The 16,104-nt window shown below is 51.1% G+C and overlaps 1 long non-coding RNA gene across 1 annotated transcript; it reads right to left on the reverse strand.

The window, feature by feature from the left end:
- Window positions 1-7,211: 7,211 nt before the first annotated feature.
- LOC110341573 lies at window positions 7,212-11,043 on the reverse strand. The gene is made up of 3 exons (XR_002383540.2): window positions 10,774-11,043; window positions 10,431-10,487; window positions 7,212-8,494 (listed from the first exon to the last, which is right to left on the reverse strand). It is a non-coding gene; the product is annotated as an uncharacterized LOC110341573 (long non-coding RNA).
- Between the last annotated feature and the right edge of the window lie 5,061 nt (window positions 11,044-16,104).

Consider the following 16,104-nt stretch of genomic DNA (forward strand, 5'->3'; position numbering starts at 1 on the left):
TGATGAAATTTTTCCTGGAGAGATACAGCACGTGCGCTTGTGCACACACACACACACACACACACACACACACACACACACACACAGACACCACATACGTCTATTCACCCCAGATAGGGATCTCACAACAGACCAAAGTACAGATATCACCAAAAGTCCAGTTTGGTAAACCAATGAGTTTTATTGGAGTTACCTATAGGGATATGGGTTAGAAGTCACTTACGGGATCAGAAATGACTCAAAGACAGCTGCGTCACCAAAGCCCACCCCAGCAAGGGTGACGGCTCACAAAGCTGGGAACTTGGAGCACACTGCACAGCCTGCAGGCAGCTCAACAGGTTGGAGAGCGTCCTTTCCAGGTGTCTCAGCTGGCCTAATCCTCTTCCAGGCAGCTGGTCTGGTCTCTTCACAGCTGTTCTCTTGAGAGCAGTCTTTTCAGCTCAGCTTGTCTGAGTGGGACTCTCCGTTTTCACTGTTTACTCTGGCAGGAGGGTTCCAAGTGGATCTGGTCAGCTTCAGGGACTTCCTGAAGTTATTTTGAGGTCCCCCCCATCCAGTTTAAAGAGCTTTCCTGCGGGATGGAATGTTTGCATCTCAGAGAGGACTGTTCCACAACGTTCTGCCCCTTCTTACCATTTGTTTCTACTTCCTCCTCCTCAGTGATCCCTGAGCCTTGGATGGGGGTGACTATCGATGCTCACCCACGGGTAAGAAATAGGCCGCCATGCTATGGTAACAGTCGACTGTTCTCAGGAGCTTCCCTGGGTGATTACATAATCAGACTGACAGCTACAGCGACCTATGGGCAGAAACACACATGCTTTACACAGTGATCTATGGGTGTGTAAACACACATGCTTACAGGGACTTTGACAGACACATCACATCCATCTAGTAAGACCATAGAAGTTGCTTCATCATTGGGACCCGTGACTTTTCCTAGCCACAGATTTCTGTTATGGTTTACGGTACCAGCTGTGAATTCCCTCTTGTGTTAAAGTTAAAGGCTGCTGACCTTACTCATGATAGCTAAGTCACTACTGCACGGGCAGGAACGTCCTGCCTGGCGTTTTGGGATTTTGGCACACAGAGATGTTGGTGACAATTCTCCGCCAGCAGCCTGCATGGTCCCCTCTGACAAAACAAAAGTCAGCCAGAAGGGTGGGAGTTTCCAGATCCTCCCTTTTACCTGCCCTGCAGTCAGAACATGCACAGGTGATGTCTCAATGGGGTCTTACTGTCTAGTTCTAGCATGCAACCAATAGTGGTCCCAACAGCTTTTATGATTTGTGCACTCAGGGGCTTCCCAGGCCAACAACAACTCACAGGAAGGTAGCCCACTCCTGACATTGGGTTTTCAATCACCGTGTGGCCTCTGCGAGTGTCCCTTTTCACCCTCACCCGTTGTAGGTTGTAAGGTAGGTTAAAGTGTCATTGTAGCTGGTTGTCTCTCCGGTGACTTTCCAAATCTATCATTATGTCATCTATACATCAAAAAACTTTTTTTCCCCAGAGGATGGTCAGGACAAGGCAACACCCCAAATCACCATCCCATAACAAGTAGAGGAGCTACAAAGATCACCTCGGTGAGGCACCGTCAAAGCCCTGTTGCCATCGGTTCCCAGCAAGGGTCAGGCGATCCCAGAAGCTCACACTATGATGACTAAGGCGGAACACCAGCGAGGTCTGCACGTGGAAAGGTTCCATCCATTTGTATCGGTTGCTTCCTCCCCAGATCAAGGCTGGGTACCGAGCGTGGATAACTTAATTAGCTCCCCGCAGTCCCCAGTCAGTCTCTCTGAGCTACAATATTTCCACATCCCGGGACTGACTCTTCCACGGAGCCTCCCGGTGTTTCTGCGTACTCGATGAATTCAGTGGATCTGACTCAATCTGCCCAGATCTGCTCAGGGTCGAAAGGAAATATGGTCTTGGTCTCCCATACTGCACCTGCTGGCTCCCCAGGCCAGACAGGCTCTGTGGATGTAGCCATAGCTGTTTACCTCCTCATTCGCCAGGCCTGGCTGTTGGGGCAGTTCCCGACTGGGCAAACCATTTCCACCCCTAGCAAAACCTTCTGCTGGAGGGAAACATACCCTCCTCAGTGTGTGTGTGTGTGTGTGTGTGTGTGTGTGTGTGTGTGTGTGTGTGTGTGTGTGTGTGTGTGATAATTACCACCTGGGGACAGGCTTGATCATCTTCATTTGAATTATTCTGTCTCCCGTGTCTTCTGCATGCTGCTCCTTGCCATTTAACGCCGTGCGGAAGCTCCATAGCACACAGTTTGGCTTTCTGTCATTTTCTTTTTCCCCTTGGGAACTCCCAGATCTTCACACATTTGCCTTTGAGGAACCCAGGCGGGCTTCTTTCTCTGCGCTACCATCTTCTTACCTCCTTAGGCTGCTCTCTCACTTCACAGACAGACAGACGCCCTTCACACGCTGCTCTAAGCCACTGAGACCTGTCAAAACTTGTCCTGTTTCATAATGATCTTGTCCCACCACAGGGCTCAGCAAAAATCAATGAAGTTCCACACTGCTCTTGAGGTCCTTCCCTGGGTCAACCTTTTCTTTAACTCCTAGGTGAACACCTTTCTTTGTGGCCCAGTGGGGTTCCAACTTCTCTTATCCCCACTTCCCTCAATAGCATCTGCCCCTCCTCTTGAAGGGACCAACCCCGCCCCCCACACCCCTGTTTTGGCAGCTGTGACAGGCTACCATGTGCTCCCCTGACCTCGGAGGCCAGACGCCCTTCTCGAGGCAAGGAACCAATCAGAAGTTAGCTGGTGGGGCTGTGCTTTACGGCTCTGGGTGTGCTTTATGGACAAGTGCACAACAGTGACGTACAGAGCATAGCATCCGCCCTGGGAGGGCCTATGGGTCATAACAACCAGTTGACCAATCAACACAGGGCAGGTCGTTCAAGCCTGGAAGTGCACCAATCCTGAGACTGCTGCATACCCCTAGATACTCCCCTTACAGCCCTATAAGTTCCCTGCCTCGTGATTTCTAAGAGGTCTTTTCTCCAACCATCCGCTGCACAACACTCTATGTTCCCCCGGCTCCTGATACTTGTGGGGACTTTAGAGATAACTGAGTGTTCCTAATGGCTTTGATCAGTCAGTCCATCCAGGGTTGACTTCCACCAGTGTCTCAGAGTTCGCCTTCGCCTTAAGGAGGGATGGGAGGTTTATATCACCCACTTTTCCTTCTTCCACGGCAGCTGGACCGATCCTGTCCACTGCCATGTCCTACAGCCTTGCTAACCCAGCCTGAGACAGGCTCCTTCATTCGAAAGCCTCCCCTAACTCTCAGCAACTCAAGGGCTGAGCATTTCCTGATCACACTAGTTTCTTGCACCAAACCAAGGCTGATGCTCCCACCTGCATACTGGGTTAGAGGTTTTTCCCTCCTTTCCTACTAAAGGTTGGATCCTCTATCGATTTTACCATCTTCTCTTCCTCGATCTCTGAATCTCCCAATGGGTTCCAAGTTCTTGGGTCCCAGGAAGGGCTTCTGAGCACGGCTCTAACTGTGCTATCTTTTCCCTCTGGCCCTGGCAAGACAACACCTCCATCTCATCCTCTCTTTACCTACTTTACCTGTCTGATCGGTGGCCAACATGGAGGATGCCGCCACACCCCCCCTTTCTTGCTGTAATTGCTCCTTGACACAAAGAACTTCCTGCTTGACGCACACAACTTCCTGCTCGGCTGCCATCTTGGCCTCAGATGCGTTTTCTGGCTATGCGCAACCCACCTTCTAACTACGAAGCCTCTGCCGCTGCTTGTCTCGACCTTTCTGCAAAAAAAAAAAAAAAAAAAAAAAAAAAATCTCAAAGATGGCAACATTTCCTCGAAGCCATTTTTAGCTGCCTTCAGGGAATCTCCATATATATATGTGGTGGACTTCACCCGCCAAGCAGGCATACCGCATGTAGACGGAGACTGCAGTCCCGGGATTCTCTCACGGGCGCTCCTGATTCTGATGGCTCAGCCTTAGTCCGCATACCTCACGATGCACAGCAAGAACCGTGCAACCTCTGTCATACAAAGGCGCGCTAACACACGTGGTCTAGGAAGGGGACAACTCTATAAGAATTTCCTCCGAGGGTGCTCCCCGCCCATCAGGCTTCTCTGCCTCAGGTGCGTGCCTTGTTGCCTCCAGCCAGGACCATGCTCCCACACTCCTCCCCAACTCATCTTTGGTTCTGTCGGCTCCCTGTGTGGGTGCGAATTGTGTTGTGTGAAAAGATAGGGTCCCCCCATCCCGGACAGACCCAAGTGTGGGCATCACCAAAGTGACACAACAGAAGAGATGCTCTGTCTCGAGAGTGAGCGAGCCCCGGCACAGTCTCGAGTGTTCTTGGAGGTCAGAGAACTTTTGTTGTGTTGTAAGTAATTGGGGGGGGTCTTATCAAGGCTGCCGGGGAGGAGGGGGGCAAGGTAAGGAGTAAAACGCTGTACCAGGCAGTGGCTGACAAGCTTCGAGATTTTTGCAGCATCCGTCCTGCTGGCCCTCTGTTCTCTTGTTCTCCTAAGAGGCCAGGGCTTCCAGCGCGGTCTCCAGCCACCACCAGGCCGGCTGCCTGGCTGCCCCTTTGTGTTCTCCGCCATGCTGGACTGCAACCCCTCAGTCTGTGCGCCAACACCATACGCCCTTCCTCCCTCGAGTTGCTTCTTTTTTTTTTTTTTTTTTTTTGGTTACGTGTTTGGTCACAACTACAAGAAACACAGCCAACGCCTGACATCTGCCTGCTCTATTCAGGATCCAGGAGTCATTCTGGCTTCTCTTCTCACTGCCCAGCCCACAAGTCAGTCCTCTGGGCTTTATTTCCATCACAAAACGCGCCCCCCCCCGTCTGCTACAGCCATCACTGGCCCTGAACCACTCAGTGGCCAGGTCCATCCCCTCAGATTCCTCTCCTGTGACTCCTCCTTCACCTCATTAGCCAACCTCGTCGTGGGCAAATCCCATGAGGTCACCTTTTTCTTCTGGATCCAAAGCGAAGAACAGAATCGAACCCTTTTGGTATCCCATGACCCAACCCCTACCCCTCTTCATGCTCACACCTGGCACACCAGCCTCTGCCTGTTCCTAGGACAGCCCTCGCTGCTGCCCCCATGACCTTTGCACTTAGGGTTCCTTGGGATCCCCCTTCTCTTCATTGCCACAGGTCTGGCTGTGTTTCACAGTTCAAATCTAATGTCATGGGATGCTTTTTCCTGACCCTGCTGTGCAAGGACGTCCTTCCTCCACTTCCTCCCAGTGTCCCAGCTGCTAATGCCCCTCCCAGTGCTTGCCCCTTTGAAAGTCACCCTGTTAGAGTATCCCGCTAATCTTTTTACCGTTTCCCCATAAGCAAACATAGGCTCAGGGAGGACAGAGTCTTGACATATGGTCCTTATGGTGTTCCAGAACTTTTTTTCAGTGCCTGGGATCTCTGGGTGTTTCTGGACACTCCCGTGTCTAGTCAATGATTGAAGGATGACTTTGACTCTTTTCACATCCAAACTAACCACTCAGGCAGGGCCACCTTTAACCCCGATCAGCGTTGTCACTCACCAATGACTAACGCAGAGTCAGAGAGTGTGCTACTAGGATTCTCCCTCTGGGTGACAGCCGCTGGGGACCATTAGCTCCTTCTGTGACATTGCCTGTGAAGATAAAGGACAGTGTGCCATATATCTGGCCGTAGAGTCTGCAGTCTGGTTTCTCAGCCTCATCAGTATCACAGCGAAGCCTCTGTGGGTTACCCCGACACAAATCGTTTCCATTGGTTCCCGAGACCCCCCAGAAAACCGTGCATCCTGGCTTGCTCCCATTTCTTCTCAGATTCACGTTGCAGACTCAGGCCGCCTCTGTCCCATGAGCTGTCATAGGCTGAGGACGTCTCTCAGGGGTACTTTATTCTGCAAGTCAACACCACAGAGGAAAGGTGGCCCCAAAGGCCTTTGGTTTACAGATTAGTCCTCCATTCACAGAAGTAGGGGTGGGTGAGCGTGCAGGGGAGTAGGAGATGGATAGAGGGGGGCCTGTAACCCCAGTCCTCTGAAAGATGAGGCAGAAGGAGTGTGACCTACAGAGTAAGACTGTCTCAAAAACAGCAACAATGACAAAAGTACTCTAAAAATTGAGAATTACACTTGCAAATAACACGTCAGTAAAAGTGCCCACAAATGCCGGGGCTTCAGTGAGATAGAATTTGAATGCCTTCTCCATGACACTTGGGGACAGTGGCCCAATGTGGCTCCAATGACTGTCTCTCATCTGCTTAGTTCCCTAGCATAGTGCCGAATCCACACCCATTACTGAGTAAGGAAGAGATGCAGAGGCATACCCCTCTGAAGGGCATTGGTTCAAATCCCAGGTGGCAATTAGTTTGGTCTTGTCATGTGACCTCACTTAGCTGCAAGGAATCCTGGGAAATGTAGTCCAGTTGGGTGAGTCTGCTATTTGGAGAGATGACAATAAATATTTGAAGATAAGGCTGGCTCAGCGGGTAAGAGCACTGGTTGCTCTTGCAGAGGACCTGGGTTCAATTCTCAGCACCCATACGGTAGATCACAACCATTCACAACTCCAGTTCCAAGGGATCTAGCACTATATATGCTCATGGTACACACACACACACACACACACACACACACACACACACACACACACACACAGGCAAACCACGAGCCTACACATGAAATACAATAAATCAATCTAAAAACAATTAAAAAATGTGATGACAGACTAAAGAATGGTTCCACCCAAGACCTTCACTGAGGTTATTACAAGGGTGATGGGTCAGAGGAACAGGGTGACTTGAAGGCTGCTGTGTCACTGTAAAGTCCACTCCAGCGCAGGTGATGGTTTATGGAAGTTAGGTCCCCGGAGCTCCCTCCCGGACATGCAGACAGCTTGGCGGGTGGACCTCTTCCAGCAGTTGTTTTTGTTTTTGTTTTTTTCTTTTAAGAGTGTAACTCTGGGGAGAGATCTTGTGAATCTTGAAACTTTTCAGAAACTTTGTTTCTGTTTTGTGTTTTTTGAGAAGTGGTCTATCTTACTGTGTAGTCCAGGCTGGCCTCCAACTTTAAATCTTTCTATTTACATTACCCAGATACTGGGATTGTGTGTGTGTGTGTGTGTGTGTGTGTAAGGATGAATAAGAATTAATTTTGTAGGACGAAATACAAGCTAAGAACTTAGATGAACTCAGACAGCTAGAGAAAACTTTCTTTAATGCAAGAGGTGGTGTCTCAAGTTATGGCCACACTGTGATTAAGGCACAGAACACACAATGACCAGAGTCCAGAGGACCCCAGCTTAGTGCTTCAGACTGAGGTCTTCGTAGCTAAGGTTAAGAAACCAGAATGAAGAAGTTAGCTGCTTTCCTTAGACAAGCTGTTTTTGCAAACACAGGTGAGGCACTGGGTGTCTGATGTCAGGGGCACCCACTTGGCCTCTGTAATCCCCCCAAAAGTGACTTCCTGGGATTATGAGCTCAGTTTTTTACCTTGGCATGGGGAGTGCTCCTTTAGTGTGCGTGTGCATGTGATGGTGGTGGAGTGTATGTGCGTGTGCATGTGTGTGTAGGTGTGTGCTTCCTCTATAACTCTCCACCCTACTCCTTTGAGACGGGGTCTCTCACAGAAACTGGAGTTCCCTGTTTTTTTGGTTAGGCTGGTAGCTTGTCCTATCTCCTCTCTACTCCACCAGCAGCGGGACTAAAGGCGCACATGGCTTTTGAAATGGGTGCTGGGGACCCTCACTCAGGCGGTCATCATGTTTGTGTGGCAAGCACAGTTAGCTGCCGGGCCATTTTCCTGGTTTCATTTTCAACTGTAATTAAAACCCACAGGAGATCTTATTCATATGATTCTGTGTACCATTTTTTTAACCACACGAGAAAACCAAAACAGACAAATGCCTAAAACATTCATTTCAAAGTAATAACAATAAACCCAGCACATGTTTCTATGAATGGCACTTAAAAAAAGAAAGAAAGAAAGAAAATCAGCATTTCCTAAAACAGCCACAGAAGGGTTAGCTGAAGGAAGCCGTCGTTCGAGATCTCAATAAACCCCCCTAGAAATCGACTTTGTGAAAGGTGGTGTGTCTCGCTCATCCTTGCCTCCCTGGGTTTGGTTCTTGCAGAGTTACACTTTTGGAACTGTCCACACTCGGAGATCTAAGAAAGGAGGTGGCCAAGGGGACCCGTCAGAGTAGCTCTGATGTCACAGGTCAAGAGACTCAGGAAGCCTGGTGTCTTCAGGTGTAGACCTGTTCCCACCTCTTCCTTGTTGACTGGAAGAGAAAATCCGGGTATCCAGCAGGGGCTTGTGAGTTCCTGAGTTCCTCAAGCCGATCAGCACAACAGGGATCAAAGGATGCCCCGATGTCCCATTCCCACAACTTCCCGGACAAGGCTGTGTCCCTGTCACAGGTTTCAGTGCAACTTGAACATCCAGATATTTGTCTCTGCTCCGAAGGAAGTGTGGCAGCGTCTGAAGTAAAAACAAGGAAGTGTGGCAGCTTCTGAAGTAAAAACAAGGACGTGTGGCAGCTTCTGAAGTTAAGAACAACGACCGACCAAGGTTGAGGCTGTGGAGCATCTGACAGCCTCGTATCCCTGGTGATCTCTGCTCTGGCTGCCTCATGGGCAGCGGCCCCCACAGTGACCCCTGGTGCTTTCTGTATGTGAGGTGGAGCCCTGAGCAGTGAGAGGAGGCATTGCAACCCAGAGGAACGTTCCCTTCAGAGAGTGGAGCAAAGGTGACCCGGGCCTAGAGCTGACTTGGAGGAGGGGAGCAAGCTCCCGGCCGGGGCCAACCCCGCCTTCTGGGATGGGCGCCTCTGGCCTGCTTTGACCTCTAGGCTGGGGTCACCTCTTCATTCTCATTCCCGGAATGGACTGGATCGTTTTAGCTATGTGCCAGCTAAATGAAGAGAGGTCAACTTGTCGTTTCTGGGGGCTCCTGGAGAGGAGCTTAGGAATGGCTGCCACCAGCTTTTGGGTGGCGTTCCAGGAAGAGCAAGGCCTGGACAAACAGTCCCTCCACTGGGCTCCCAGGTGTCATGGGCATGAGTCACCCAGATGCTATCTGGAGGGAGAAAGTCCAGACAGGGTCACCAGTGAGTCACAGGGGCCCCATCAAAGACCTTTGGGATATACAGAAACCAAGTCAGAAAAGACAAAACAAAACACATGAAAACCCTTACTGGGAGACCATTAAGCAAAGTCTTAACTTTGCACCAGCAGAAAGGGTGGGCTTGGGGTGGGGATCCCCCAAGCCTTTGGTGCCCCGATACCTGTTGAGAACCTTCTCTGCTGTGTGTTTGGAGATCCCTGTGAATCCCAGGTTGAACTTGAACTCACCGGGTATACTGCCCCGCTTGGCTTTGAACTCAAAAGCAATCTTCCTTATCAGTTTCCTGATGGGACACCAGAGGGCCACTATGAAGAGTTCCATTGCAAGGACAGGGACATTGTGACTTCTGGAGGGGAGGCACCGGGGTCTTGACAGGGCTAGGGAAGGGCCATGGGACCAGGAAGGCCAGGCTCAGCGGATTTAACGTGGGTTTTCTCCACAGTGAGCACCAGCGCAGGGCTCATGTGATAAGGGTTCAGTTCCTTTCCTTTTTTAAGACTCGTTTGACATCATAACACTAATCTGCCCGATAAGGCTTTTATGGTTGTTATAAATGTGAATTATTAAATGTTTGCCCAGTCGATTGAAACACTGGAGTGACTTTAAAGGGATGTTAAAAGCATAGTTTCCCATAAAGTCCATTTCCATGGCTCCCCTTGAAACGTTTTGGAAGTTCAGAAGGCCGCACCCACCATACAGCACCATCGGCACTCATTTTGCCCAGACCAGACAGTGCCTGCGTTGCTCATTTTGGATCCATTGCTCAAATCATGACTTTCCTAAGGACATCGCAGGTCCACCCTGGTTAGGTTCCTGTTCCCCACGTCGTGGCAAGAGGAGATAAGAGAGCCCGGACTCGCTTTGCGCATTTGCCCTGCAGAGCCCAGTGTTTGCGGAACGAACGCCGGAAGTCGGCCTCAGACGGTGGGAGGAAGAAGTACAACTCTCCAGGACCTCGTCGGAGTCTACAGCCCCACAGAGAGCCCAAAGGAAGCCAACAGCAGTTCCTTGGCTGCTGCCTGTGTCAGCCCTGTCACATGTCAAGAGGGAGTCGGGTGGTGGAGGTCTAAGCAGGCAATCCAGGAAGCTCCCAGCCATTTCACCTCTGCTGCTTAGGGACTCTACACTGACCTCTACCCCAGCCTCCCTCCCATGATCCCCCTTCTGCAGTCCTCCCCTGTAGCCTCCTTCCCTCCCTCCCTCCCTCCCTCCCTCCCTCCCTCCCTCCCTCCCTCCCTCCCTCCCTCCCAGGTTCCCCTAGCATCTCTCCCCTCGAACCCCTTCAGCCTACCAAAGTGATCAGTGTCTTCTCAGCTTCTAGTGTCTTTGGGGGCAGGAACTGCTGAAGCTGGGAAGAGAAACCAAGAAAAACATAGGAAAACAAACAAACAAAAAAACTACATTAGGACTAAGATACAGAGAACAGGCTTCATGTTCCATTCATCACCACCACCGCCGCCGTCAAGGGGTATTTCACACTGGCAGATTGCACAGCAGTTGCAGCCCTGAGGAAGCTCTCACTCTGGATGTAGGTTCTACTTGGGGGGGGGGGTGTTCTGGAAGGCAGCCAGAAGACCTGGATCTTATCTGGACTTGACCATTTACAAGCTGCGGGACCTGGAGGAGCTACCCACCCTCTCTGGGCCTTGGCTGTAATAACAGGGTCCCGGGGTGCATTGCCCTGCCCGACTTTTGCGTTGCAGGAACCCAGGACCCTGTGCTTGCTGCAGATTGAGCAGCTGCTCTGGCCCCACTGTCCTGCTGAGGCCTGGAAATGATCTTTCAGAGCTGTGTTTAGCTCGAGACTGGAACGGGGTGGACTTTGCAGTGGTTCTGTAGCCCCTGGAGCTATAGCACTGGATACAGAACTGGAGCTATAGCATTGGAGTGTCCGCTGGTTCTGGGAGGCGACTGCTTCCTGACACAATGCATTCGGGCCCTCCCTGCAGGGGTGGGGTGTTTGCTCAGTGACTGGCAACCGAGCTGGTCTGTTTCTTCCCCTAAGACCTTCTGTAAATAGAAACTATTTGGGCTGAACTAGAAGCAGAGGCCTGAAGAACAGAGCTTGGATTATTGTGGTAAGCCAAAGTAAACCATGGGTGAAACAGCTCCCTCCCTCAAGGCCTTCCCCTGGGACAAGGACTCCTGAACCCGCCCCCAGCATGCTCAGGGATCTCCACCTGCTGCCCCTGCTAGTGGCCCTCTTCCAACCGACTTCAAGCCACAGGCTTCCTCTGCATGTGTCCTCCGCAGTGGGCTCTGTCTCTTTCCACGAGGGTTTCTTCTGGTGACGAGAACTACTGTGTCTTTTCGTTTTTCTAACCCTACTGCCTACACAGTACAACTTCCCGTCCACACTGCCTTTTTTTTGAGGCCTGGGGTAGATGCTTGTTCAGTGGTTAGAGATTTGTGGCCCAAGTGTGAGGACCAGAGTTTGGGTCCTCAGATGCCAGGTGAGTGTGGCTGCCAGCCTGTCATTCCAGCCTGGGAAGACAGAGGGAGGTGACCTCCAGAGCAAGCTGGCTATTGGCTACAGAGACGGGCCACATGGATGAGCTCTGGGTTTGACTGAGAGACCCTGCCACGGTGGACTACACGTCCCTCAACCTGTGAGCCCCAGCAAGCCCAGTGCTCAAGCAGTAAGGTGAGCAGGAACAGAGCGCTGACAGACGCCAGCCAAGATGAACCTTAGAAACATCATGCCCAGTGACAGAGGCTAGACACACAAGCTCACAGATCGAGTCCATTTCTGCGAAAGGTCCTGAATAGGCAAATTCTCCGAGACTCAAAGCAGATGCGTCCCTAGCAGGGCTGAAGGGAAGGATGATGGAAAACTTGAAACCCCATGGAGGGGGCCAGTGTAGAACAGTAAGTAGACTAAATGTCACTGATTGTAGACTATAAAACGGTCAGTTGTATGTTACACAAATAAACAATCATGGACACATGACAACACTGTGAGGAACATTCACCACCGTTATCACAACTCTCATCCCCACAACTTACCTTGTGTCTGGCCGGTTTCCAAGCTGTCAGCTTTCTTTTGGAGACCAAACGATGTTAAACCACATGGATTAAAACTGCCAACTTTCTCATCTTTAGTACTTTTGAATGTTAAGAAAAAACATGAAAAGATTTTTTTAAAAAACCCTGTGCTACAATTAGATGGATAAAAGCAGTTTCTTTCATCCGCTGCATGCACTCAAAAATTCTATATTCTGGTAGGTAAGTAAATTAAGATCACAAGCTGTTTTCAAACGTAGAGTTTGTTGCTGTGCAAAAAGCTGATAATAATTTCAGAAATGCTGCAGGTTGCGGACATCTGGTGAAAATGTTAACTTTGTACTTTTTCCTTTGTTGTCTGGGCTTTCAAATACTTTTTTCTTTTCTTTCCCTCTCTCTCTGTCTCTCCCTCCCTCCCTCCGTCTTTCTGCAGGGTTCCTCTGTGTAGCCCTGGCTATCCCAAAATCCTCTCTGTAGACCAGGCTGGGCTCGGAATTCGGAGAGAGTCACCTGCCTCTGCCTTCTGAGTGCTGGGATTAAAAGCATGCGCCATCACTGCCAGGCTCAAATATTTTTGTAAACTGCTGAAAAGTTCCGGGGTCCTGGCACCAGACCCCAATTGCCTGATGGGTAAAATGAGCAACCTTTCACAAGTGCCCTTCTGACCCTAGGCCTATTAATTGAAGATTTTTTTGTCCTTATGTGTGTGTGCGCGTATACTCATATGTGTGAATACAGGCATTTGCACCACCCCATGGTGTATGTGTAGGGCTCAGAGACCAACCACGCCTTGCCTTCTCTTGTTGGCTGCTGGGTAAGCCTGGCTAGATCTATTTGGATTCCCCAAATAGATGGTTTCCGTCACGCTGGCTCTGCCTCCACCATTTGTGGTAGTCATCTGGGCCAAGGGGTGGTCACCTTGGTTCTTTGGAAAGGCATGCAGGTCTGTACCTTTACGTCGCTCTTGAGCAAGAGGGAGCTATGTGACACTCAAGAAAATGACGCAGGGAATTCAAGAAAGAAGCCCTTAGGGAGGTGCGTGTTAGAGGAGGTGGCCGTTGTCATCGATACAAAGGGACAAATACTAGACTCTTCAATGAGGCAGATCTGGAGTGTGAGTGGGGAGGAGCAGCAAGGGGAGCCACGTGTCTTTGCTGTTGCTGCTAGAAGTTACCCGGCAATGACGTGGCTGAAACACCTGTGGGGCCACAGGGAGATGGTACGATAGGTTAAAAAACCACTTGCCACACGGGTGTGAGGACCCACGTTTGATCCCCCCAAACCTGAGTCAAAATAGCAGAGCGTGGGCACACAGGCTTGTAGTACAAGCATTGAAGAGGAGGCGATAGGTGGATCCCTGGAGCTGGTTAGACAGACACCCTAATAGGATTGATAGACCCCCACCCGAGGCCAATCAGAGATCCTGTCTCAAAATACATATTTGGGGCAACTAAGGAAGGTACCTGATGCCACATACACGTGTATACAGGGATACATGCACGCCACACACACACACACACACACACACACACACACACACACACTCCTTGCAAGTCTGGAGGCCAGAAATATGGTCAGTTAGTACCAGTTTTTTTATTAGGCTAAAGTCAAGGACTAAGCGAGGCCGTCTCCTTTCTGAAGGCCCAGGGGTAAACACTCTGTTGCCTCTTCTAGCTTTTCCAAATGCTGCTCCTCTGCCTCAGTTTTGTCTCCTCCCGCCATGTCCTTCCCCGCTCTGGTCACGTCCGTCCCCCTTTACTCTGCTTCCGGCTTGCACATCCCATCCGTCGGCCCCGCGGTTAAACCCAGTGTATGCCTGTTATCATGCAGGCAGTCTGAAATCCACCTGCAACCTCCCTTCTTTGCCGTGCGCGGTAGGGTATCCGTGGTCTGGGCGTGAGGTTATGGACACTCCTGAAACAGAAGCCAGAGGTACTAAGCAGGGTTGCCTGCTTGGTGTTGGCATCCCTCAGACGTTCTCTGGCAGCCCCCTGGATCAGACGAAGGTTTGGTTTATCAGGGAGGACCTGCAAATAGCCTCATCCATGCCCAGGCGGGGCTGCTTGGGACAGGGTAAGAGTCGTCCGGGGTTTGCATGGGTGGTCCTGGAGAATATGGGGGATCAGAGTGAGACAGACAAGAGAATCAGGGTTCATCAGTGGCTCCTGCTTTAGTCCCTTGCTTCCGGGCTCCTGCCCTGAGCCCCTGTCCTGACCTTTCTCCATGATACGCTATAAACTATAAGCTGCAATAAACCCTTTCCTTCCCAAGTTGCTTTTTTGGTCATGGTGCTTCCATCACAGCAATAGAAAGTCCTTTTCGTCTTCCTCTCTTCCTCCGATTCTTCTTCCTCCCTTCCTCCTCTTCTTCTTCCTCCCTTCCGCCTCTGTGTGTGTGTGTGTGTGTGTGTGTGTGTGTGTGTGCGTGCCTGTGTGTACGTGTGTGTGTGTGTGTGTGTGTGTGTATGTGCGTGCGCACGCGTGCCACAATGAGGGCAAGTGAAGGCTAGGAGGCAGCTTCCAGGAGTTAGCTCCCCACATCCGAGGTCGGGTCTGCCTTGCTTCTGCCATTGTGCTGTGAGCTCCTGGCTGGCTGGCCCTGGAGATTCTGGCCTTCCGGTGTTATTGCCCCCGCCCCCCTCCGCCGCCACATCAGGCTTCTTACATGGGTTCCTGGGGGGGGGATGAACTCAGGTGATGCAGCGAGCACGTTTGTCTACCAAGCCATCTCCCTGGCCCACTTCTCTCGTCTTAAATCTCGACAGGTTTTGGGTCTATCTCCCCTGCTCTTAGAAAGGTGGCCGTGATTACATTTAGGGTCATCTCCCCGTCTCAAGGTCCTTTCACCCAGACACATGCACAAAGTCCCTTGGACACGATGGGACTATCCAGGTCTTAGAGCTTGGACGCCCCTGTTCCACCTGTCACATCTTCTCAGCCACGTTCTCTCTTGTCTTCTCCTCAGCCAGGAAGCGTCTCTCACCACACTGCTCTGGCCTCCAGAATTCTCTCAACAAAAGCCTTTTATTCCTCCCTTGAATGTTCCAAGTCTCACCAACTTCCACCTCCCCTTGGGATGGTTAGAAAGAAGATGGCCCCCTAAGGGAGGGGCACTGCTAGGAGGCGTGGCCTTGGTGGAGTAGGTGTGGTCTTGTTGGAGGAAGTTTGTCACTGTGGAGGCGGGCTCTGGGAGGGGGGTCTCTCATACAGTGCCTCAGTTCAGTTCCTGTTGACTGCAAACCGAGATACAGAACTCTCACCTCCTTCTTCCCCAGCACCATGTCTGCTTGCCCATAATGACAGGGGATTAAACCTCTGAAACTGTAAGCTGACACGTCAGTTAAATGTTTTCCCTCCAGGCCCCGCCCCCACACCAGAGCTCCCACCTCCTCCCCCAGGTCCCGCCCCCACATCAGAGCTCCCACCTCCTCCCTCCAGGCCCCGCCCCCACATCAGGGCGCCCACTCCCATCCTGCTCACTCATTGGAACACCAACGATATGTCCTGCTGACGTTTTCCTGTGTCTCCTCCCTGATCAGTGCAGAGACATCTTTGGTATTTCATCTGTGCTCCTAAGAGTTAGGAATCACTACACAGAGCCAATCAATCAATCAATCAATCAATCAATCAATCAATCAATCAATCAGTCAGGGAGCAATTGGTGGTCTTCCCTCGAGAGTAGGATGGAACTGGGCCCTGTCGGGATGACAGTGACCAAAGTAACCCGAATGATCAGGGTAGACCCTGCAAAAGGGACGAAGGGACCAAGCATGAGCCCCAACAAACCCTCAGGAGGGACCACCGCCCCTCCCCTTACCCAGGTGCTGAGTGACTCCGTTGGGCTGTGCAATTTCATCCTCTGATACACTTAGGAATAAGGGAGAGACGCCCTTTAGAGTGTTCTAAATACAGCTGTGCTTAGACCCAGAGAACTTGGACAACCTTTCTGGTTCTTTCCACCCC

The sequence above is a fragment of the Mesocricetus auratus genome, unplaced genomic scaffold (assembly GCF_017639785.1).
Source record: "Mesocricetus auratus isolate SY011 unplaced genomic scaffold, BCM_Maur_2.0 Super-Scaffold_100008, whole genome shotgun sequence".
Lineage (NCBI taxonomy): Eukaryota > Metazoa > Chordata > Mammalia > Rodentia > Cricetidae > Mesocricetus > Mesocricetus auratus.